This window comes from Oxyura jamaicensis, chromosome 3 (assembly GCF_011077185.1).
Source record: "Oxyura jamaicensis isolate SHBP4307 breed ruddy duck chromosome 3, BPBGC_Ojam_1.0, whole genome shotgun sequence".
NCBI lineage: Eukaryota > Metazoa > Chordata > Aves > Anseriformes > Anatidae > Oxyura > Oxyura jamaicensis.
In genome coordinates, this window is record NC_048895.1 from 38,576,065 (window position 1) to 38,602,657 (window position 26,593).

A 26,593-nucleotide genomic window follows, 5' to 3' on the forward strand; every position below is an offset into this window, starting at 1 on the left:
ATAAGAAGAGATGGGCAGTATTTTTTCTGCTAATTAGATATAAACAAATAAGATAAAGAATGCTGATACTACAGGATGTACTGTACTTTGCTATGTGGTAGATTTATTAGTAATCATTATGAGAGTAAATTACAACCAAAAATCATTAAAGTGAGATTAAAGGCTTACGCTAAACCTATAAAAGCTATGACCTAAGGAGTAACCTTCAGATATTAAAAAAAAAATCCAAAAAACAAGGACGAATGCGTTATATATGGAGGAATAATCACACCATAAACTTTAGGTAGATGTCTGAAGAACCATACTATTCTCGTTTTGTTTCATTAGAATAGAATTAGAAATACAAATGAAAGAGTACCCATAGTTTTTAGTACTTGACAGACTTAAGAGGAATACCTTCCTTTGAATTTCCTCATCCCAATACCTTTTTCGCAGATGAAACAGGTACAAATGCCTGTGCTCCAGAGAGAGCAATATTTGTACTGTTAAAATGAAACAACACGTCAACCTCTCTTCTCAGTGACTGATTTCCCAGTTCAAATATTTGGGCTACAGGTCTCTGCCAATGGGCTTTTTCTGCTTTCAAAGTCTCAGAAACAACGTTATGGCTATGGCAAACTTCCACTTTGGGGACTACCCAGGATCCCATGGAGTCAAAACGTGGCTAAGTAGGTTGACATCAGGATATTCCTCATTCAGTTGCTCCGTAAAATGCCCAGTAAAAGCTAAAGTACAAAACTTAAAAATATGTTTTCAATATAGACTAGACAGGATGTGTTAGCTTATTTCCTGAATTGCTTCTCCCATATTCTATCAGAAAAGTGCCAAAAGGGTGCAAAATAAAAGAAACTTTTTTTTTTTCTTTTTTTTTTTTTTTCTCTTTACATGCTTTTCAAGGCTTTTTTGGCACTGTACGCTTCAACTGAAAGCAACTGAAAGCCAGGCCATTTTTCCTCCCGTTGTACACAGTGTTCCTGCCAGGGACACCTCCCAGCAAGGAGAGGCCTGCTCGATGCCCTGTGCAGAGAGATGGGAAATGGGGGGTGTGAGGAAAGATGGTTGCAGGATCCAGAGGATGACAGAAGAAAGAGAGGGTGGGAGGCTTTTATTTTCTTAATTTGCTGTTGTTGTTGCCACAGTTTTTAAACAAATGCAGAGGCAGACAGCAGAAGAAGGTGTGAAGGCAGCTCAGAAAGCTGAGGGCAGCCCATTTGGCTCAAAGCAGAGCTCCAAGGCCTGGGGAACCAACACCAGGTTTAGAGGTTCTCTAAGATCATGGGCTCTGTATGAAACTCACCACGGCATGTGTACAGAGCCGTACGTCCAGGCAATGTTGGGTGGACCTGCAAACTGCCCAGAAATGGTAGTTCTCCCAGGCACAAGGCTGGCATCCAGCCTCCATGTCTGCCCACAGCTCACCGTGCTGCAGGAGGGGCTTCATCTCCCCAGCAATGCCCTGGGGGAGCCTCAGGGTTTCTCCTGCACCCCTGCTGACCTGGACTCTGGAGGCTGAGCTGGTCCTGTCCTCCAGGTGAGGCCCACTGAGATGCCCCCGTGATCCGTCTGGGATTCCGCACAGCAGGCATGTGGCTGAGCAATTCCTATGCTTTCTAGTCTCCCATCCTAGGCTCTGCCATCTGGCCAGGAAAGGATGAGTGAAATTCAGAGAGAAATCTCAACTAAGCCTCTGTGAAAGCACAAACCACCTTGGAAGAAGCCTGCATGCAGGCTGTTAATGCACAGTTCTGTCTGTTTTCAGATAGAAGCATTACAAAAATGTTGAAATATTGCTCAGAATTGTATTTGGGTTTGAAGTAAGTGACCACAGTCTGTTTAGACTCCAAGTCTCGTGTCAGAAGCACAAAAGTGATTTTAGGTTTTCTTACTCAAGAATGAAAAATCAGCATTACCCAAATAAAATAAGAAAACTGGAATGAGGACCCAAACATTTACATGAGGATAAGGAAAATGCGTAGGGATACTCCAGCAGCAGCATGGCACCACAAGCGAGTCTGCCAGAATGGGCCCAGCATTGCACACAGCCTCGCTCCTGTGCTGGCACCTCCCTACCTACACACAGACAGTGGTCGGGAATTTTGCAAAGCAAAATATCTTAATGCCATGTGTGACTGATGAGCACCACTGAGCATCACCAGAGTTCATTAACACTACCCCTCTGAAACAGGCAACTAGTGAAAGAAAAGGGCAAAAGCATCCAGCGCCCGCTGTCCCTTACCCATCAACTCCTCATAGAGGAGGAGGATTTCAAGGCTGGTGAAGGTTTAAAGGATAGGTTACTGTTCTTTTTCTACGTTGTATCTATTTCAAAAGCCCATAGTAAAACAATTAAAATAATTCAATAACACATCAACAACAAAAGATGCTTTGATTAAAACACAATACCCTTGTGCGGTCACAACTTTATCCCTCTGTCTTTATTATTCATGACTGTTATCTCATGCTACCCATGAAGCTATGTAACTTTATAACTGTGCTTTATACAACATAACAGGGTAATTGTGATCCTAACAAATCCTACAAGTACAAAACTGTGATTCTGCATTGCTATAGATACCAGAAGGGTGAGAGAAAAAAAGCAGTTATAGTTGTTTCACCCTGGTGGAATACTAGAAAATATTTTATTTCATTTCTATTTAACAAATACATTCTATTTTATTACTACTATTATTTTAAAAGAGATTACATTGAAAGAGTGATTTATATTCCACACAGGCACCAACCAGAGCACATGGTATCGACAGAGCTTTTACTGTGCATCCTGTGAACTTACAACTTTGCATGAACTCCAGATTTATGTTTGAAATTGTTTGTTTTCATATGTTTTTTCTCAACAGACAGCTTCTATCTTTCTACACAGAAGCTGCTTAACCATATTTTTGTAACACTATTAAGAATTAGAGGATTTTGAAAAATGGTTTGAACACATGCAAAGCAGGTTTGTGTGCTTGTTTCCAAAGAGTAAGCTCTAGGAGAGGATGGAGAACAAACAGTTTTTTGTTTGTTTTTAGATTTGTATTTTGCTTTTTCAGTCTCTAAGAAAAAGCAGAACATCTATTTAAAAATATATATATATATATCATGTCTACAAATGCATGTGTTTCATTTTCATTAGTATCTCACTACCACCGTTCTTTTTTCATAATTTAAAGATCATCATCTCCCAATAAATCCTTCACAGAGGATCTTTTATACATTGTGCCCATTTCTTTCTCTATTTGCATCAAAGAAGTATAATTACCTAAGCTGCAGGAAATCAAGATTTCAAATGGTAATGCATTTCATACAGTACATCAGCAATGCAAAAATAAGATCACTGCATAGAAGAAAGGCATCAAATTTAACCCTTTTCTCCACTTTGAATAATTAGAAGGATACATACGAAATCCTTCTACAGGCACCTGTAAAATGTGCTATAGCATTAAAAGTCAAGTCCAGTAAAACAGCAGTAAATTTCAGACATTTAAGATTATAGAAAAATCATACTCAGCTTATCAGGCTTTCAACCAAAACATGCTATGCCTAGTTACAAGAAAATTACAACTGGGAGTTCAGCTCTTCTCTTTTCTCTACCAAATCCCATTGGCTTAAACTTTAAATGTGACAAATCTAGAGATTGAGAAAAAACGTAGATTACCTCACACTAAAATAAGTTTAAGGGTAGGTTTAATACTTTTTATGGGTAACGATCAGGACCATCTCAAGACAGTTTTTTTTTGTTGTTGTTGTTTTTTTTTAGTTTTAAAACCTGTAGTTCAAAATCAGGTGGATCGTACAATCGTAGAATAGCTTGGAGGAAGGCATCTTAAACCCCAAATCAAACCCCTTGAGAGGCAAATAGAATAAAATGAACCTCTGTAACATGACTGCTGCCTCAGAAGGGAAAAATTGGCTTTAACTATTAAAACAAAACAAAACAAAAACCACGAAGGATTATTCTTTAGAATAAAAAGATTTCAAGATGGTACATTTCTAATTTTCACCAAAAACATCAATTATACACAGAGATATACAGAAGCCAAAGACTGCACACTCCCATCTCAACATTTGCTTTTGAAGCAAACCGCTCATGAATTGACGAAAATGATGAGGCACGCAGCAATCCTGAACAAAGCCAACGGAGAAGTACATGCTAACACCTTATCAAAAACCCTAGGGATTACCTCTGAAACTGGCATCTACATGGAAAACATTTAGGGGGAAAATGTTGATTTTCTGAGTGGAGTCAAGAAAAGAAAGATTAATACTATCTACATCCGTAATTGCAAATTACATGGCCATTCTTGCAAGGTAACATCTGAAACAAGAAGTCCTTTCCCTCCAAGTAGAGAAAACAAGCAATTTCTCAGACTCCCTGGTGGCAGGCAACTGTGTACTTTAAATGGTGACCATGATAAGTCAACAAGCATCAATGACTGCCTCTTTCCAAGCAAAACAAACCAGTTTTGTAATAGATTTTGTTTCTCCAGAAGTTTAGGGCAGTCATCGTAAATGTATGATTTTAATCTTTTCTTGGAGAATTTTGTGCTTAAGTCTGCTTTGAACAACCAGCCAAACTAAAGATTTTCCTGCCCAATGGCCTGAACGCATTTGATTCTCACAAAGATTTCAGTAAACCAGAGAACTGGCTACTGAAGTGAGATACCTGAAGGCTTTCTATTACAAAATTTTGTCTTACACATTTTATTTCACATAAAACATTTTTAGCGAACTATATCCTAAGTTCTCCATTATATAGTCCTTTTTCCCCAAGTACAATTTATGTGGTTTTGTTTTTTGTTTGTTTAAATCTTACTTCTGTGCTTTTCCTCTCCTTAGTTCTTTGTCATGCTTGAAACAATTTTTATTGCATTTTTAAAGACATTTTTGGAAACTTGTAGGCTTGTAAGAGCACAGGAGTACTGCACTGCCTCGGAAAGGGTCCCAGTGAGCTCAGACTTATCTCCAGCAGTAGCCAAAAGCAAATTCCCAGGCAGTAACACAAACGATCCCCAGGCACGCACCATTTCCCCAGCCTCCAGCCACTTGAAAAAATTGCTGAGCTTCACATGGTGTCTGTGTACTGCATTATCTCCATCTCCTAAAATCCCTCTGCAATTCTTTATAATTTTCCTCTCTTTCCCAAATAAGCTAAAGCCATCAGCAAACTTAGCACCTCAGCTGCTCTCCAGTGAAACACGTTTTCACACAAATAAGCAAGTTTAACATCAGGTTAACCAATTTTTGCAACATCAGCTACAATGAAATCACAGTAATACAAAACAAAGAAATATCCTCTTCACAGGTGGTTCCCCCCCCTCCCAGTTTTCCAACGAAAGCACTCCAAACTGTAATGCAGCTGAAAGTCTTGAAGATGTGAGGCTTCTACAAGTTTCAGAGAAATTCACAGTGGAAACTCCGCTCCGTTTTGCCTTGCAGCCTCTCCAGCTGCTGGCACCAAGCATACCTGCAGCTTAGGTCCCCTCCAAATCCTGGCTGTCCAAACAGGGAAAAAAGTGAACAGAGAATATCAGGAAAACCCTGAGGAGGAATAGGGAGAGGAATCAGAACTGATGATTTTCCCATGAGACTGTGATAAGCGATGTGACCAGAGGCAGAATGGAAACACCATTGTCATGAAGAAGGAAGAAGCGTCATCAACAAGTCTGGTATTCCCCCATGCACAGAGATGTTATTGGCTGGATATTGGACACTGGGAGAGGACAAATCCGGATCCACCCAGGGGTGGGGTGGGCAGCCTGGGGAGTGCCCCTCAACACATCCCACCTGGGAGACTCCAGCAGCAGGACAAAGCAGGCACCCAGCAGCACATGGCTGTGGTGGAGCTCAGCTGAACAGGAGCTTCCCCAGGACAGCCGGCAACTACAGAGCAGGGTGGGAAGGAGATCCACCCCAGGAGCCCTGCATTTCCCAAAGGGCTCCGAGCAGACGTCCCACTGGAGTAGGGCTAGGGGAATCCAGGAGCAGGACCAACCGGCTGTGCCACGTGGCAAAAACACGTACTAGTGTCTGGGAAGCTTCCTTCAGCTTTTCTATCATCATATTCCAAGGTTTTCAACACATTTCAGAAGTAAAATGAATGACTTTTTTTTTTTTTTTTTTTTTTTTTTTTTTCCCAGTCTGAAAATGACTACAACACAAAGAAAATATTTTCAAACTTGTATCAACTTTCCGTGTTTTCCATTACTGGTAAGCCATCAACCAACCTTTTTGTTTTCAAGATCTTGCACACAACCTGTAGAGTGGCTCATTTGCAAGAAATTAAGTACTATGTCGTTAACATGGGTGAAGAAAGCCAAGTTAATTAGACAGCTGTGTTACTGCTCTCAGGACTGCCTCTCAGACCTCCCTCCTGAATACACAGCTTACCACAGTTTCATCATGCGCGCATGCCCAAAACCATGCAGAAGAAAGCATTAGAGAAGTACAATCAAGTGGGAAGCATGAAGGAAATGAAAGTCTCCATGAAGGAAAGTGAAACCGGGTGCAGACTTCAGGGTGAGGACGACGGGAAGGGGGCTGCAGGGGGCGTGGCAGCTGGATGCCAGGTAAGAGCTCCATCCCATGAAGAGGCAGGATTTGTCACCTCAGCCCCCTCCAGCAGCTGCTCCATGCAAGACACACTACCATGGAAGGCAGAAATGACTTAACGCTCTCGAGAGCAGCAGCCCGATATTTGCAGGGGAGCGCTGCCAAGGCATTGACCTCTGACAAAGCCGCGAGTGTGTGAATCAGTGGTGCTCAGCACAGTCCCCTCGTAAAATCTGATGGTGAGTCACCAGTCACAAATAGCTTCCTGCTCGCTCTGCAAACAAGGAAGAGGCAGGAAAGAGCTGAATGAATGAATAAATGGTTTGTGTATTTCTCTTCTCTGAAATGCTGGCTCCGAAGGGCACACAGATGGAGGAAAGGCAGAAGTGGTATGAAGGCAGCAGCTGTGCATGGGTATTGAGCATGGAAAAGGGTAAAGGAAAGGCAAAGGGACAGAGAGCGGAGAAAAAAATATAAAAAAATAAAAAAATTGCAACTCATGTCAGGAAGAATAATGCCCTCTTAAGAGAGACTGATTCGCAGACATGTTTTCAGCTTAAACATTGCTCATCTTTCTTTCATATATCTGAAAGAGCGATGTCCATCATCTCCACTGCAGAGCTTTTACAATCTTTCTTCCCTACAAGATAAATACTCTCTGAAGTGCAGTTCTGTAGCGAGCACTGAAAAAACGTCCTGTCTTCTTCAATTATTACAACTGCTCTGGGATCCCAGACAGAAGTATTTAAAAGACAATGCATATCATAAGGGGCTTTATGCAGTTCTGGCTGGACAGACACCTCCCACGCATACCCATATATCAACAGCAAGAAAAAATATTGCTCGGGGCATTTCCATTTCCTGAATGCAAAGAATTAAAGATGTCCAGAAAGTCCTTTAGACTTTGAGATGTGAAAAGGACCTACCAAGAGGTACCGCCATACAAAGCCACTTTCGCCACCATGAGAGAAAGTATTTTAAAGGACATAGAACTGACTTTTCCCTGAGAGTAATTAAATTACAAAATTTTCCTCAGGAACTATGCCAGGTAGGAAGCTGTTGCTGTACAATTTTGTCTGAAATCTGCTAACGTCACACAGGTAGCTTGCTGATTTTTCAGTTCATTACTTGGATAGAGCCACCTAAATTAAATCAGGACGTGTTACGCCCTTGGAGTCACCTGATTATCCCAGAATAGTGTCAGGACGAGATCTGACACTATTTTAAAGACAGCAATGTCAGCAGATATGGTTGGGATGATGGTTCCTGACTGACTTTCACTAGGAAGATCATCCATTCCTTGCTCCTACATACCATTCCTGCAAGGGCTTGACAAAGTCCCTGAACTTTTTTTCACTTTGTCTCTAAAGAGGACTCAGCTGTGTGACAGGCTATAAAGATATAGGAATAAAATGGATTAATCAAGTTGCACCTGGATTCAAATTCATCAGATCTACCATTAAAAAGGGGTTCTATTATTTAACACATAGTTTGGCTTCTTAATTATAGGTGGAAATTTTAAATAGCTTATTTTTTAATATTTTTTACTGCTTCCTTTCGTAAGTGTCTTGATCAGCTCTGATCACGTGTTTACAATGCTTTGGCATGTAGCCACCATGAAAAAAATCTCATACCATTTTATTTTTTCAGTTGTCAAAAAAATATTTTTCTAGGGTTTATCATTTTCTGGGAACTGTCACTTTTACTAATCACAGATGTATACAGAAAGCTCATTTGGCTATTTAGAATTCCCTCGTGCACCATAACAGGCAAATAAAATAAAACTTGGTGTTAAGATGTCTTTATCTCATCAGAGGCATAGATGACTCATTCCTCCTTTATTACTTTGATGTCCAGCTAGAATAAACCAGGTTTGGGGCAGCAGAAAGAACTGAAGGAAACGAACCAAAAAAGCGTGTGTACCAGAAGGTATTGAAGAGACACAGCTCCTTCATCTCAACAGCTCCTTCATCTCAGCAATACACATCTCTTCTGGAGCTACAGGAAGCCCTCACTTAAGGAACCACCTTTATTTTTCCATGCCTTTGTCAGAAAGCCACAAGAAAGAGGCAGTTCCAGGGACAGAAATAAAAATAAAGAAATAAAACTGCTTTGTTCTATTCCAGTGCAGGAGCTTACGGTGCCTCCAGGTGCCTTTTCATAGCCATGGACATTGATGCCAGAGGAGCTAAAGTCCCGGTTAAGAATTCACAGAACAAAACTGAGAGGCAAAAATATTTATTTTGCAATCAAAACTGATTTGAATTTGGGAACAAGTTTATCCAGTGAATCTACATCTCTGCCAGCAAGGGCAGAGAGGTGTTCCAAGACACATACACTCCTCTGGAATTATGCCAGATGTGGCAATCACGAATTATTAGTTTTTAAAATAATTATTTAAAATGGTTCTCTTGGTAAGAGGAAAATAAAAACCTAAAAGTGTTTCTCAACTGCTAAAAATCCCAGATACCATATTTTTTGATGCACTACCTGCCTAGCATTTTTATTTACTATACAGTTAAACTCAGTGAATCAGTTTTCATCCATTCTTGAAAACATCTACAGCCATCAATAACGTTTGACATACGTTATTCGTAGTACAAGAGACAGAGGATTCAGTCTTACTATCATAGGTTAACAGATGGAGTTTTCTCTATCCTTACAGTTTAGTGCTGCATTTTATATCTATTCTATTTTGAATCATCTCGCTTTGTAGAAAGCTTTTCTTCTATTGTCCCTGTCTTTTTCTCTCATTTTCTGTTATGTGTAATACATTATAATTCTTTCTACATAGATTTATGCCAGTGCATGTGCTTCCATGCTGCAATAGGAGAGTATTAGTAATAGGAAAAGAACCAACATTTATCATAAGTTTTCTAGTTATAATACTGACAGCCATAAATCCAGCTACAAAACAGTCACCAAAACTTATTCTTTGAACCTGTAACCATTTAATAAGGAGCCACTGTCAATATCTCATACAACAGGAATGATTTGTTCCCTGGAAGTCACAGGATGAAGTCAGAAAGTAGGGTTTTCCTTCATAAAAGACGTATAAATTACATTGGGCTTCCTGGAAATCTTCAGGAGTGAATCTTGGGCAGGGGATGATGGATACCCAGTGACTTCCTTGAAGTCCTCTCACCAAGTGGTGATAGAGGCAGGGACGGAGGGAGATTTTTCTCTCTGGTGCCAGTCCCCTGGACTACAACAAACTGTCTTTTTCAATTCTTCCATGCCTGTATTTTCTTGTCATAGCATGTTACTGAGGCACGGGCAACCACAAAACCAAACAGAAGACGTTCTGACAACATGCTGTGCTGCTTGTGCGTGAAGCATGCGGCCCCTCAGTAGGAGTTACTCAAATAATCCTGTAGCTGTTACTAGCTAAGGCAAGGCACCCAGCACCAAAAAAAACACGAAGGAGAGGTGTGTTTGCATTTGCAGTGCCTTCCCCTGGACCTTGCCCATTGCCGCCCAGGAGCCCTGCCAGCTGCCAAGCAGCCCTGGTGTCCCACCTGGCCATTCTGGACCTTGCAGCCCTGTCAGGGGACAGCTGAGGTGTTTTGTCCTTGGCTTTGGGCTGAGCATTCAAGAAGGGGAGGAGGTACAAGAAGCAAGAGGGTGCTACTAGGGTGACGTGTGAAACCACAAGGCAAAAACTTCTCCCAGGCCCTACAGTGTAAAGGCTCTGTCTGCCTTACTAACACAGGCCCACGGCCGGCCTTCTTTGAAAATCTGTGCAAAACTGGAGGAGAAGTCCACCGGGGGGGAACAGAAGAAGGCAGATAAGAAGCCTGAGTAGGGGAATGCTACGGCAACAGCCCCATGGGGCCTTGTGGCACAGGGAAGGCCAGGCCATAAAGGTGGGACATCACCAAACACCTTTAGCAGAGCAAATGGGTGCACTGAGTCTATGATGGAAAAACAAAGCCAACAAGCTGCAGACAGAAACGAACAAAGCAGCCCATTGGAAATTCAGGTGACAAGTGATAGGATGCAAGGGAACAGTCTTCAGTTGTTCTGAGGGACGTTTAGGCTGGACATAAGAAATTCTTCACGAATAGGGTGGTCAAGCACTGGAATGGGCTGCCCAGGGAAGCTGTGGAGGTATCAGAGACATGAAGACACAGTACTAAGGGACATGGGTTAGTGACAGGAATTGACAGGTCAGGTTGATGGTTAGACTTGATGATCTCGAAGGTCTTTTCCAATGTAGCTGATTCTATAACTCAGTGGATACGTCAGTCTTATACATGAGCAAGATGAGCAAAGCCAGCATTGAAGTACTTGCAAAGCAAAGAGAGAAGCGCACGTGTACTCACTGAAACATGACTGCTCTAACATCACAGTGACCCTTACATGGGGCATCCTTTCTTGAAGATCAGTATGGACGTTCCCCATCTTCTCTCAGAACGACCTGTAACTTCTTATACTATCACCCATTAAACATACTGTTGTAATCTATTTGGAAACCCTAGTTTTAATTTACTTTTAATTGATTTTGTTACATGTGAACATCATCACAAAATGCACTTTACTGACCAGGTAATTTTGGAAGGTTTTCAGCTGCTTCCTCCAAGCCAAAGTGCAGCAGGAAAAGAAAAGAAGATTGAAAGAGGCATAATTCTAGAGAAAGAGCACATGACCTAGTAATTCCCAACACATGTTTATGTAGACATTGACTGTCCCTGATGTGGATATTTGTGAGTTAAGAACTTGGAGAAGACTTAAATCCTTAACTCACATAAGCCACAAATGAACATACCAACATCCTAAACCAGATTTGTAATGCTGACCTGGACAGGAGCATATTGAGACTGAATATCCTAAGGATAATGGGAAATTTTAGACTTCTTCACTGGAAAGTGTCCCCATAGTCACATCTGGATGATGAATGTTCCCAAAAAGATCCAGAAGGTCTGCTGGCAAACCAAGGAATGGAGCGCCCTGCCGCGCAGAGCCCAGGGCAGGGCTTGAGTGAAGTTGAGGAGTCAAGCCAGCATGCCTCATAGCACTGTGCTGGCAGAAGGGAGGAGGAAGGAAAAAGTGCATCCATCTTGTCTTTGTCAAGACAAAATGGAGACTTTTCATTTCTTCCCTCACTGGAACAAAACCACAATTCTGAAAGTGCTTTCCTAAAAGCAATATCTTTGGTTTTCAACCAGCAGTAGCAAGAGACCTTGACAATGTTGTTAACACGTGCCAGCTCCAGGCATCTGAAAGCTGTACATCACATCAGATGCTCGCCTTGAAATAGCAAGTTGCTGATTCATTTCGGATCCACCATACTTGATGTTCACATCCTCTCTTAACGGTGGCCCATCCCTTCTGCTCCTTCCCTGCACTTTCTTAAATAAGCTTAAATTAATTGTCCATTAGATATAATATGTGCTGAGGATAATACTGCAGCATATTTCAATTACTTTCATAAATTAAACGGAAAGAAAGATGCTTGCTCTATCTTAAGGACTTCTTTATGACCATGTTATGGTTTTACTTGTACAATCAGCCTACCAATTAATTTTCAAGTTATGTATGCTTTATAACTAATCAAACACTAACAAAAAAAGCTAAACGTATGTCATGTATGAACCAGTATCATTTGAAAACAAACTTCATTTTCCAATTTTCAATATACACAGGAAGAAATAAATTTTAACTATCCTAAAGGGAATATAAAGAATCAATTTATTATATGTATAATTTTTAATTATAAATACTTTTCTATACCATTGTGAATTTTTTTTTTAAAAAAAGCTTTATTCTCTTTAGAGTTCTTTTCCATGTAGAGGAAAAACCACAAAGCTAGGACAATGCAGTAAGAATAATGAGATAAGATTCTCTAACAGTAAAAAAACAATTAATTTAAATATGAAATTAAGAACAAATTACCAAAGCTGAAAAAGAAAACTATGAAGCAAAATTCACTCCGTGTTTTCTGTTTTACCTACTTTGAAAATTATGATAAACCAAATTTAAGATTTCAAGCCTTAATTGTATAATGCAAATCATGTAAGTACCTTAATGTAGGAAAGAGAGCAGGATAAACTGCATGGGTACACTTCTAAAAAGGGGTTTAATTCTGGTTTATTTCCCTCTGAGAAGAAGCCAGCTCATGCTTGACAAAACCAGGTACTGAACCACCAAGCACTAGGCAGGCACTAAGTAGGTACCAGCAGGGAATTTGCATTAAACCACATCACTGATCAGAAACAAACTGCATGTATATGCAGCCTCCGAAGGATAAAAGGATTGACATACTGAAGCATAACAAAATTATTTTCTCATTAAAAGACAAATGCTAAAGCCGTGTAAGAAATAATAGATGTTATTATGTTCTTTAAAGAAACTGATTTACATAAAATCAAATTAGCTTCATCTTTTTCTTTTAGTTATATGTAAAGAGGAGCTAGATGCCTGGCTCTGTGTTCTTTGCCTTCTAACTGTAAGATATTTCTCTGAGAAGACTCTGAGAAAAGAAGAAAAACTGAAGATGCCATGCTACGTGACTGCTTCTGTGGAGCAGCACACAGCATGAGACTAAAAGTAGATAAGTTAATGTCAGAAATGATATCCAAGAGTCCTTAGCAATTCAATTTTTATTTATTCAAACCAAAACCCATAGGAACTCAAATACAAAACCTGGGTCAGATCAGTTTTTAGCTTTTTACAATGTTACCAGATTTTATCAATTTAGAATTACACAAACACAGAATCTGCTTACTGTCAATGAAGAGTAGCATCTAGAAGATGCTATTTATCAATCCAACTAAGCAGCAAGATTTTTAAGATAGTGTGGGTCCTTAGAGCTGTCTTGATTCTCAGCAATGTTGCTAGTTACTGACCAAGTTTTAAAAAATAAACAATAATTTTAAGCCACCTTATCTTGCAGAGACAAAATGTTCCTTGAGGGGGAAAAAAAAAAAAAAAAAAAAAAAAAAGAGAGAGAGCTGACAAGGAGTGAGGCTCAAGCAAGGCAGTCCCAAGACTTTGAGCACTCCCATGGGGAAAGGTATCAAAGTCAAATGTGGATGAGTTTGCCTCATCCTTTGAGCTTGTTTTTTTCCTAACTTTGTGTCCTCTTAGCTTTGACAACCTGCTCTAATTGCTGTTTCATGAAATTGATAACACTGCAATTAGTGCTCAACTTGACAGTTTATTCATCAGAGCAAAGCACTCTTCTGTATATCTTTACAACTTTCATGCTTGTGATTCAATGGCCTTGTGTCTCCTCTAATAACCAAAGGACTGACATCTTTTAGTGTACAGGTCTGCTAGAAACTTAAAGGTTTAAATTGCATAGAGAATGGGTTTGACTCAATACGTGATTCACAGAAAACATTATTCGCAGAACTTGAACAATTACAGCCTTTCTATTGTTTCAGAACATGTTAAGATTTATGATCCCTCTTTGTCTGAACTACGATTTGGAAGAAAGGACTCAATTATCAAGCTTTTCAAAGTAGTTATATTAATTTAAGCCGAACAAAGACTAAACACTAAGCAGTATTACCACAGTAGTTTACAATAGCAAGGATATGGAAAATACACCATGAGTTAACAAAGTCTAATACTTAACATTCTTTTGAAAATAAATGTTATTTTAAACACACAAGAGCCTCTTAGAAGTAGTTACGTAGGAAGAAGAAAGTACTGCTTTGAGCTAATTGATAGAAACACTGCAAGTAATATTTTCCCATTTTTCCCCTTTTCATTAGAATCATGCCACCACCATCTGATGATCCTTGGGAATTGACTTCTCCCTTGGATGGGCACATAACATGGATGGACTCTGCTATCCACCACACTGCAGTAACTGAAGAACATTTCACAAGAGAACCGTTCTCTGCCGGTTTTCCCTTTAATAAATGTCAATTGCCATATATATAAAAAGAATTTTTTTTTGGCATTGGAAACCTTTAGAGATCAGCTATGAAATATTGTATTCTCTACTAAACTGAGTTTTAAAATTAAGTCAGATCAGTAATGACCTAAGGCTAGATGAAGTAAGTGTCACCATAATTTTTAAGTCAACTGTTTACAGCAAAAAACAATCTTCCATCTCACAAGTACCCAAAGGAAATTTATTTCAAAGTGGCATTCCCACACCGCTTCAGCCTTCATTGTACTACTGATCAGGGGAAGCTCCACGTAACAAAGACAATACTAAAGCTAAATTTAACTTCACCTGAACTGACCTTTGGAACTTGCTGAGGTACATCCATTGGGCAATACCAACCCTGCTTTCAAACACTTTGTCCTGATTAAGATGGGTATTTTGGTGGCCTTGGACCTTTTAATAATATAAATATGCATCTTCAATAAAAGAAATATTTCAAGAATTCCCCCCCCCCCAGAAAAGCTTCATTATAAAAATTCCATGAATTGCCCCAAATGATAATCTTTAGAAGAATGGTTCTAGTTTAAAGAGAAACAAAAATTTCTTTCCATTCTGTAAACCAGCCCAGTTTCCAAAGCCCTTCCCACTCAAATTCCCCCTACGCTTAACATGAACTTAAGTATCTGCTTTAATGAGTTATGGTAAAGATATTTTTACTTTATGTAAAGATGTTATCCATCATTAATGGTCCTGTTTATACTCAGCCAACTAGTTTAATTAAGTGGTAAGCCATTATGAAAGTAGAAAGCTAAAGAGACTCATCAGAAATGCATACAGAAATGGCATGCAGAACAGCAGTAAAGTAGTAGAAGGTTGATATATGAGATGTTGATTGGCAGGAGGTTTTGGCATAAAAACATCTCCTGCTAATGATATAATTCAAGTTATCTGGCTCCATCAAAGGAAGGCAGAAGCTGGTGTCTAAAATGATGAAGCTACTGAAGCCACAATAAAGACTTGCATTTATGAGCAGAACCTTTAGATAGTGCTACATGCTATAAATTAACATGCCCTTAATACAGCATTTGAAAAGACAGACTTACGATCTGCAGTCTTTTTCAGGGCCTGGCTTAAGCCATTAGGGTCTTCACTGTATAATTTCCCAGACGATGAACATGAAGTAGTATTACTGGGCAACTCCATACTTAGAGAAATATTGATAACTCCTGTGCTAAGACAGTATTTAGGATGCAAGTTTCTTTGGTATGAGAGAGAGTGTGAATATCAAACCTCTATACTACTTTTAGGAAGATGATTATCTTAATTTTCTCTTTTTTCTTCTAGTTGCTGTCAACCTAGAATATACAGCTCTTGCTTATTCCTCAGTACATTGAAAAGACATGAAACATCTTTTCCTAATATCCCCAGTTTACTTAAGTAACCCTTTTGCTTCACAGTTGGAGAGTTTCCTTTGCCCACCACAATGCGGTAGGTAACATGAAGGATCAGCAGATTTCCTCTGTTCCTCCAGAGAAACTGTCACTGAGCAGCTTTGGCCACAAAGAGAGAAGGAAATTTTGCATGTGGAAAGCAGGGAGAGAGAGCCTTCTCTGGCCCCACAGCCTGACAGCGCATAAAGGCTACTGGGGCACCTGATAGCAATGGCGCAAGCCAACATATTGCTGAGTGACTATCAGCCAGATTATGCTGCTTCTGTCAAAGCCCAGCTATAGGTGATATGCTGCACACTGCCATGTGTAAATGCCACTGTATGGCACCATCACAGTGTGTAGGCATCTGCACAGGGCTTCGTGGAGTAGAAAACTTTTCCAGCACCTGAACAGCAGATAACAGGTAGATAAACCCTCAATACATCTTTTTCAGCTGCACCATCACATCAAATCCTGCCAGTTGGAACTGTCTAGTGACTTTTCCACATGTTCAGTGCTAAAATGAAATGTAAATATTGTGAGGGAACATGGGTTTCTTATTTGAAGTTATGGCTAGAAGGCAAATCTGATTAAAGCAAAATTATTAAAAAGAATTTTGAAAGATTCTTTGGACTTTGCATACGTACAGAAATATTTGCAGCTGTAGGAAGTTACTGACACATTGCAATGAACCCAGAACTTAAAAAAAAAAAAATCAAACAACAAAAAACTCATATTTTTAAATCTACTTTTCTAAGGTAGGTGGCCCAAAACCACATAAAATGTAAGTTATGTTCTCAGAGTTATGGATCTTCTTGGGGATGATATCTTATCCTTTGGTCTCTTGGCTCAGGTCCTAGATTACAAATCCAGGATTAACACAATGAAAATCCCTTATATAAGTATATCCTGTATAAAAACATTATTATTATATATATATTGCATATAAATATATATTTAAAATCCCATATAACATCATAAAAGGTACTGTAGCTTTATCCAGCCAAATATATATTCACACTTTGTCTATAAGATTTAATTGAATTTCCCTTGGTAATCACAACTCTCCTCCTTCAGATGAGGAAATATCATTTGACTGACAGCCCCTCAGCTGCTTCTCAGACTGATGTTAAGAAAAATCAGAAAGATGCCTTTTGATGCAGGATTTGAAGTAGACAGCAAACGCACACACACAAACTAGGAAAGGTAGAGCTACTAACAGGTGGGTTGTTTGGTTCCTTCTTTTACTTTCCGGCACACAATGCTGTTGCAACTGTCAAAAATCCACAGATGTATTTGGGCAAACAATTGTTAATGCAATTACTTCTTAATGATATTAAAAAAAAAAACACAGAACATAATTTTGAATGTTTTTACTCATCTTGAATTACTTCTCACAGAATGGAACTGGAAATTATCCTGAACTGTGCAGGCCCAAGGCCCAAGCTCACTGAAATTGAATCAAAAGTGTCAGGTCAGTAATGTGAAGAAGGCAGTTTAGTTAATATTAGTGCAACACTCTAATTAGCACTGCTGAGAAGAGGCATTTAACCTGAGCAGAGCACAAATCTGACAGGGCTACACTGCTTATTCACAGTTAACTCAATTATTTTCTCATGGCAGAACACTGTGCATACAGATGTACCAGGAGTGCTGCACAAGACTTCTCTCTCAGGGATGAGGACCACTAATAGTGGTGTTGTTATTGCCCACCATTGAAGAAGTCAGCTGTCTCTTCCTACAAGTATATTCTAAGCAGGTATTCCCATTTTTTTTTTCTTTTCTTTACTCTTGATGCTTAGGAGACAAATAAAAGCAAATGATATCCCTGATACATATAAAAACACTGTTATTTGCTAGCACTTTCCAGAAAAGACCCACTGAATGGACACTTACTGATGTACAGAAACCCCTAAAAATCAAATTCAGCTCTAACTCCTCCTAGAGACCTTGCTGTGGCTCGAGTATCAGAGGACTAAACAGATATTTTGCCACAGCCTTAGGATGGTACTCGCCATCAGTCCCAAAGGGATCAGACAAATAGCGCTTTGAGGAGTATGGGCTCAATGCCAACTACTAATCTTTATTTAACAGCATTTGCTCGGCACTTCTGTTTCATGTGCGAGTTGCTTTGCATACACAAAATTAGACTTTTCCAGCCATCTGAGCTGTCTCCTGTGAAAGACACAGTTCTGCAGAATCAGAACTGTGACTGGATTTCTCACTGGTCTTCCAGTATTTCTGAGAAGCCTGGAGCACTGTGCTAGCAATGGTGATTTATTTCTTTCTGTGTTATGGACTATTCAATAACAAAATTATACCATAAAAATATATATGTTCCCCCCCCCCCCCCCCCAATTTTGCTTTTGTCTGTCTGAAGAAAGCCACAGCTCCTGATGCTGCTGGGTTCTCACCAGAATCCTCTGTTCTCTCAGCCCAAGTATTTCAAACAAAATGTTTAGGCTCAACCAATTTCCACTCTCAAATGACATTTTCTGTTTGTCTGGTTTTAGAAAATTTATAGCCAGCTTTAAATAGTGTGCAAGTCTATATGCTTGGCTTCTCATAAATTGTACTCTAGCATGATCTCAGGTGTTAAATAATAAAATTATAGTTAAATAATTAATCAAAGCAAGGAAGAAGTATTAAGATGAAAGGCAAAGAAGAAATGTGTTTTCAAGTCGTATTTGAAAAGAAAGTTCTCTAGGAAATTAAATTCATGAGGCATCACATACAAATGAAATCCTCTGAATGCAAGAACAGTGGCAGGGACATTCCCTGCTTTACCGTGCAGAAGCATGCAGTGTTGTGAACAGACATACAGATATAAGCAAAAAATAAAAATAAATAAAATTTAACTAGGAACAAAACACAGAAGACTACTTATAGGCAGAGGATTCACATTTGCATGTTTGTGCTCCACAGGATATGGCCAGCAACTAAATTCTGCAAGTGCTGGCACAGAAAGCTTTGACCTCTTGAAGGAAACTGCCAAGGAAGAAAATGCTGCCAGGTCACCAGCTCCTGTCTACCCATACAGGTCCCAACAACACAGGGCAGCTGACATCAGGCTGTCCCTGACAGCCAGCCCATCACAGGCACCAACAGAGCAGCAGGATGCATCCCCTCAAGGTGGGGATGGGACAGGGCTCTCCCAACTCCTCCCTCAGTAAATAGTGTCGCTTCTCACAAGTTTTCTTTCTGACAGCCCACAACTTCACAACTGACATGGGTGCAATAGCAAACTGCATTGACAAGCCCTTGCTTCTTCAAAACGGGCAATGTGCTAAACCAAAAGCAGAGAGCCTGAAGCAAGAACTTGAAGCCAGAGCACCAAACTGACTTTGAAAACCATCTCACCCAGAGACATTTTTTGACATGTAAAGAAAAGTGAAAATAAAGGTAACTTGTATAAGAAAGACAGAAAAACCTAAGCATAGTTGACTATCATTTGAAAAAAAAAAAAATGAATAATTTAGTCAAGTTTGGAGATAAATATAATTGACTCAGGAAAAAATGCTGTTAAAACATATTTGAAAGATTGGAAATGATGAAGGTGATGCATAGTAAGACTGAGCATTACGTGTTTTACAGAGCATACCATGTGCCACTCCACATCTCTCCTCACACATACATCCATTTCGTGAACAAAATTCAGCTTTAATTACATTCCAAGGAGATACTGACTTAGCAAGGCAGAAGGGAAACAACAGTTAGAAAAACAGTTAGAAAAACCCCTTCCTGTCCTTCCTGTCTTGCAATGTCCCTTTCTACAGGATAAGGGCAGAGAAATGTTAAAAAAAAAAAAAAAAAAAAAAAAAAAAAAAAAGCAGCTATCAATAAGTAGTCAAAATCTTTCTAATCAGAAATACCCCTTTGGTGGCATGGATATTTGGCAAGGATGTTTAATTTTTGACAAGACTTTTTCCAAGGTAAACTTCTCAGGTGCTTTATCAAGCCTCAAGCCAGAAGAAGCTGAAAGACCTGCAAAGAGAGCAGCAACGGGTGCCAGGCCCAAGGAACATGCCAGCCTCAGGTCACTCCTAAGGATGTCCAGAAGAGTAGAGCCAGATGCAAACGTGGGTACCACCCAACACCAGATTCCCTGTGTGCTGTTACATCCCTCAAATGAGTTATTCTAGATCACCTATGATTCCTCCAGAATATTTTTTTTTTCTTTTAAACAAAACCAAGTCTGTATTCAAAAAGTTTTTAGACACAATGCTGTAGAAAATGTTCAGAGGGATAAACATATGAATGGTGCTCGGGTAGCCATCATTGGGCTTCCTAAAAAAGGAAACTTCACACATTTGAGAAGAAAAAAATGTGGAAGTCAAAGAGGATGTTTACAGTAGTTGCTAAGAATCTAATTGAGAGCTGTAGTATCTTTTAATACTTAGTATTGAATTTGTTTATTGTTGTGGGTGAAAAAACACAATTGTTATTTTTATGTTTGACTGACACTTTCAGTTTCTTATCTCAAACGTCAAGAACACCCCAATGCTAAATAGCTAAAACGTTTTAACTTTTGAGGGAACATTTATATCAACACCTCAAAAAGCACCATGTTCAGCTTCCTGCTCCTTTTGTGCTTCCAGAGAACAACAACGAGCAACCAGCTCCCATTTGAAGCACATCTAAGAATTATTTTCTGAAACAAGTCCCTTGATAAAGATGTTATTTCAGATAAAGTGCAGGTCAAACATAACTTCAAGCCCAGTCTCTTCATATATGATGTGCATAGAATAACAAACTGTACATGATTAATGTGTCTACATTCAGACTTAAGCTCACAGACAGTTTGTATTATGGTATTAACACTTCTGACTCAACTTCATTTTCACATATTCTCTATGCAGCACAGTAATACCCACAAATGGACAGATGCATTGTCATATCTATGCCTGGCTTCACATAGCAGGGATGCTTACAGAATGGCACAGATTCACACGTGTAAATCCACGCTGGATTATCACACACACCTCCTACTGGTGGTAATTCTTAATGATGATGCAGTCATTCCTGGCACTGCACATAAAATTGTATGCTCTGTGGCTTTGTTTCTATGTTAAAATATAGTTTTGATAGCTAATAATAATAAAATGACCAAGACAAAAAAAAATGGGTTTCTGTTTTTCTAGAGAAAAGAAGAGACCGTTCTCATTTTTGGCTGTGGTACCTCTTTAGGAACACAAAAAAATTGTGTCCGCTCCAGCTGTCTGAAGGAATGTATCCACACACTGCAATCCAAATTTTTATTATTGTAGTCTAAATAGTATGCTTCCTTTTCTTTTTTCCTCCCCTCTGAGATTTTTTTAAGTTTCTGACAATCATTTGCCTTTAATCACTTGGTGCTTTGTTTCTAGGCATTATCTGCTGCACTGATGTTCAAACTGCAGGTTTGAACTCATAGTGTGTAATCATTTAAAATGCTACCCTAATGTTAATAGTTATTATTATTATTAGGGTATCTGCTCAACAAGGGACGATTTCCCTCAACTCTGAATACAAGATGAATTAGTCTATGCGGGTTACGGCATATAAGTAGAGACGGACCCTTAGGTTCTCAAAAAAAGCTAAGTATTTAGCCCCTGTGCAGTGACACCTATCCTGCCGCACCGGAGTGCGAGGCAGCCCCACCTTGTTCCACGCACGAGGCTGCTGACTGCCAAAAATCCTTCCTTCTTCCAACTTGGGCCTCAAAACAAATGGGGTTTCCTAACACCACCAAACCCAGCTGATGGCAGACACAGGGTCAAAGTGTCAGCCCCACTAGTACCCAGACCCTAAACCAGGCTGGAACTAGAAGCAAGAAGCCCTCTGGCTGGGGAAAATATATATATATATATATATTTAATAACTCTCCCTGCCAGCATCCTGGCTCTGCTCACCATCCCGACAGATGAGAGAGACCTGCCCCAACACCTCTGGGCAGGCTCCCCCTGCCTGCCTACCCACAGAAAATCTTTTTATTTCCTCCCCTTCGCAAAGAAATAACGGGAACAGCGGGATCCGCTGAAATGGAGAGGGCTGCCAACTGTAATCAGCCATTAAAAACACCTAAATTCCCTATAGCCCAGCAGTCACCGCGCTGTCCCAGGGAGGAAATACCTTTCAGGCAGAGGAAGGAACTGAGCCCAAGTCACAGAATTATTTTATAAAGAGATGACAATTACTTCATCTGCGGCAGTTTTCTTAACACATCCTTCCTTTTCTGTTGCTTTTTTCGTAACCAAAAGACAGCTATTTGCATTAGCTTTATAAAAGCCCTTCTAAACTATCAATGGTTGTCTTAAAGAGACACGGGCTCGGCTGCAAGTTGGGATGAGGAGAGGGGCCGGCTGTATGGCACACAGCAGGCTTCGCTTCTTTGCTTAACATCAGAAAAATCAACATGCATTTAAAATATGGTCTGTGTCTGTCAGCTGTTTTCTAATCAGGTCTATCATAAAATATGCCCCATGCTTCCATGACTGACTGTAAAACTCCTTTTATTATAAATAAAGGAAAAGGGTTACTTATTCACAGGTCACCCCTTACTTGTTCTTAGACACAGTAAGTTTAAAATAACATTCATAGCTGCCAATTTGACTTCTCACTACAATGAATATTTTTCTTTTTGATTAAAAGCAAAATCAGCGAGGAAATAAACCATTGAAAACCTTGATAACAAAAGGCTAAGGTTGCCAGTCATGGCATAGGTGCTTTCAAATATCTCATCATTTAGTGATAACATAAAATATATCAAGAAAATAAACTTTATGACCAGAAAGCCATTCAACACTGCCCATTTTGAATAAGACTTTAATAATGACCATCACACTCACAACCACCTACAGTCAGACAGAGATCATTCGATGACACCTGAACCTTGTCAGAGAAGATACTTGTCGCTGAGTAGACTTCAATGTGGAGAAAATGGTTTAATTTCTATTTAGTGATATAAATACACCTATTTGGAGTAACAGAAGTATAATTTAGGATTAACAGTAACAAAAATCTCTGACGGTTTAAATCACAAAATAAAATAAAGCAGCCTGTTACTTTTCAGGTACTGACACTTCTGAATTGCACAGGCAGTCTCTGGAATTTACTAGAAGAGTAAAAGCCTCCCCTCCCCACAAATCCCAAATTTATATATTTTTTTTAAAAGGGGGTGGGGGGGAACAGCATGAGAAGCAGGGAACTGTTGCCTCGATCAGTGAGACGGGTAAACCAGGTGGGCTGAAATGAAAAAGAGCAGGACACGGAAGCTGAAGAGAACATACATGCAAGAAGGAACCTCCTCCATTAGATGCTGCTGCCTGAGATAAAACAGAGAAGCTTAAAAAAAAAAAAAAAAAAAACTTTTAAAAGTCTCTGTCCTCTGCACAGGTGTCATTTCCTCCCCGTGTATTTTAACTGGGAAAACAACTGGTGCACTTCTCACTATCAGGCTGTTTATAGACTTTTCTCCCTTAGCACTCTGCTCACCAGCATATTTGGGAGTGGGAGTTATCTTCTCTTACAGGAGTGACCTCAGAGATGCCATCTACCCTCTTGGCTTTTTGTTTTCTTCCTCTGCAAATTGGCAGATATTTGTCTCTGTCATATAAACACTGCCAGGACTTCAATGTCTGCATCATTAACAATTGCAAACGGCTTAAATATTTCCTGAAATCTATAATTATACTTTACACCATTAGAAAATAATATTATAAGTACAGTTTAACAGTGAGAAGGCATCAGGATTACTCACCCACAAACAAAAGGTAGATCTGTTTTGCTTTATGAGTTCACATAACACAAACCACGCTTAGCTGGTTCATTATATACAAGTGCATAATAAAGCTGTAAAGATAAATGAATTACCAGTGCAGACTAACTATTTTATAGTTACCCAAGATGATGGCATTCAAACAAGACTACTGCATTGCAAAGCAGATTTAGTAGATTAATGTGTTAAGTATTATATTTCATGTTTTAATAGCATCTGTATTGTATACTTACTATATAAATCCTGAATAATATAAGCAAGCATAAAACAATGCAATAACTAACCAGCCATATAATGTCCAAAAAGAGTTATAAAAGTTTAACGTTATAGTTTAAGGACCCAGTCCAAAAGATGAATACATAGTGGAAACCAGGGAAAGGTCAAGAAAAGGAGTGTTTGTCATGCTTCTTGGGATTTATAAGGCAGCACAAATCATCCCACTTTTGTGCTAGTCTTTCTCCTTACAAAAACAATTTAGCCTAATGTTTCATTTTTACTTTCAATGATCTTAAGAATACATTAACTCAAATCAAACGTGCTAATGCTCAGCAATGCGCTGAGCAAGCTTTTACATACTTCAGCCTTGACCTGCAGAATCCCTGACACTCAAACCAACTGAAGCAGGAAGGGACAATTATCCTGCATTATGCTTTATCATGGCACAGAAAATCAAGGAAAAACTGGAATAAGATTGCCAATACTATTTCACATCTGTTTCACAAAGGAGTTGAATGCAGGTTTTAAGGACAGGGGATTCAGTCTATGAATTTACAACGTCAGCAAAACTCCCAAATGGCAACTAAAAGGACAATGACAAGTTTATTAGAATTGCAAATACAAATAAGAATTGTGTAGCTTATACATAGGCAATGGTATCTTAGAGCAGTTTGTGAACTAATGACAGGCACTCAAAATGGGGAGAGTTTTGTAAAAGACATTTAATGTAATTTATTGATTGCCCACAGTGCCTTAAAACAGACAATAATGAAAAGAGGAATCTATGAGAAATGCATACTAAATTATAGGGAAAGCATAAAGGAAGAATTACAGATATAGCAAAGATAAACATTCAAATCTGACAAAGGAAAATGAAGATATGCATGGAAAGATGCGTCAATATCATTAAGGCCATCGAAACCCCTGAACAGGTACAAAGATGACAGAAAAGAGCAGGACATAGGAGAGAACATTTTAAGCTCAAGAAACACCCAGAGGTGCTTTGCAAAAATAGCAAATGGAAAATTATGTTGAACAGCAGGCCTACCTCTTAGAACAACATACTTTTAAAAAGGAATATAGATATCTAGTTATACAGATAAAAAACTGGTTGTTTTTATCAGAAATCGCATGCAGGAATCAATGTAAGAAAGTTGCATGAAGAACAGATTTTCCACTCATCCACAGAATTAAGGCCAAAATTTAACTAGCTAAGGAAAAAAAGATAAAGATAAGCTGGTGTGTTTGTGAGTCAACAAAAGAAATGGATAAAACTGTCCATTATATCTTGCTCCTGAAAATTTATGAAATGCTCTATTCAGAATTATTACTACATTAAATCAAGAAAGTGAATACTTATCTAATATCTCAGTTCTTTCATGCAGAAGTGAAAGAGGATTACCTTGTGGATGTTTTTAACCTTGAGGATTGAATCATTTTAAATTCTGATTTTAAGAATAAAACTATTTCTACTTAAAAGGACTGAATTTAATAAAAATTACTTAGAAATGAAGTAATTTTCCCAATGACAGACTACTACTTCAGGAAGGGCATAGAAACCTTTCACTGACAACATGTGATCTAGCACTCTTTACAACATGAAAACTTTTTTTTTTTTTTTTAATGAAATAGTAGTATTTTATCAAGTAGTAATAGACTAGTGGCAGAAGTTTCCAATATGTAGTTTAAAGCAAAGTGATATTTATTTAATATGTGGGTTTTGGTATGATCATATATAGAAACAATGTTAAATAGCAGCTACATGTACTTTACATCCGCAAATTCAGACTGTTAGTTCTCAAAGATTGTACAACGTCTGGCCAATAAATATTCTACCATGCAGATTACCTACTAATTCAACAAGATTTCCAGGAAGGTGAAAGCAAGCTACAGTACAAATATTTTAACAAGGTTAATGGGTAAACAAAAACTTACAGGTGTTATGAATCTGCCAGACAACAGACAAACATTGCCAAATGAACCAAAAGCGTTCATGACAATTTATATATTTAATTTTTACTCAATATGAGATTTTGGGACTTTTGCCAGACTATAAGTTTGGTAAAATGTATCACTAGGGTAATCTTGGTTTTATTGAGACCTGCTATAACACAGTATCTTGATTAAGAAACAAACAATATTAAAAGCATCACAACTGTTACTGAATTGCTTACAAACTTGAGTTCAATAATATTGTTCATCTGATACCCTCCAACTGGTCCTAGCTGGCATGCAGAAATTCCCATTTCTTTGTTCTTTCTTTTCAAACTTGCTCTGTCAAGTTAAGACATAAAAAGCCAGGCCTTTATCAGTTGTCTTAACAGATAAAGATGAAAAAAAGTAACATGTTATGAAACTGAAGTGTGGTAGTAGTTCTTTTCAAATGTATTGACCTTTAAATTTTTGCCACGGCCTCTGTGCCTCATATCCATGTTGCAGCTCAAGTCCTGCTAGGATTTGTGATCTCCAAATAATGTTGTGACAATAAACATATTAAAGACTAGAATTGGACCACTGGCTATTCCACCACTTTAGATTAATAGGTTGAGGAGAAAAAAAAAAAAAAAAAAGCATTTCCTTTTCTAAACACAAATATTGTGGCTAGGAAATACTGGTCAACTTCCCACAGCAGCACCAGTGGAACCACATGTCATAAGCATCAGTCAATTATTTAATTCTTAAGAGCACCTAACCAACCTTTTCTGATACCAAAAGCTGCAAGTATTAAGAAGAATTTAAAATGATTGGTTAAATTCTGATTATTAACATTGGATAGGCTGAGTGTAATGCCAGATGAAT

The 26,593-nt window shown here is 38.8% G+C and overlaps 1 protein-coding gene across 8 annotated transcripts in view; it reads right to left on the reverse strand.

Annotated features, from left to right (window-relative positions):
- Positions 1 to 26,593, reverse strand: part of CHRM3 (cholinergic receptor muscarinic 3) — a 274,880-nt gene that overhangs the window by 200,680 nt on the left and 47,607 nt on the right. For 2 of the 8 annotated variants that reach the window (XM_035322252.1, XM_035322250.1), the window contains one exon: positions 14,751 to 14,845. The exons of the other annotated variants lie outside the window; for them this stretch is intronic. The gene's annotated coding sequence lies outside the window, so the exon portion shown is untranslated. The remainder of the gene's footprint in view (positions 1 to 14,750; positions 14,846 to 26,593) is intronic. 8 annotated transcript variants of the gene reach the window in all.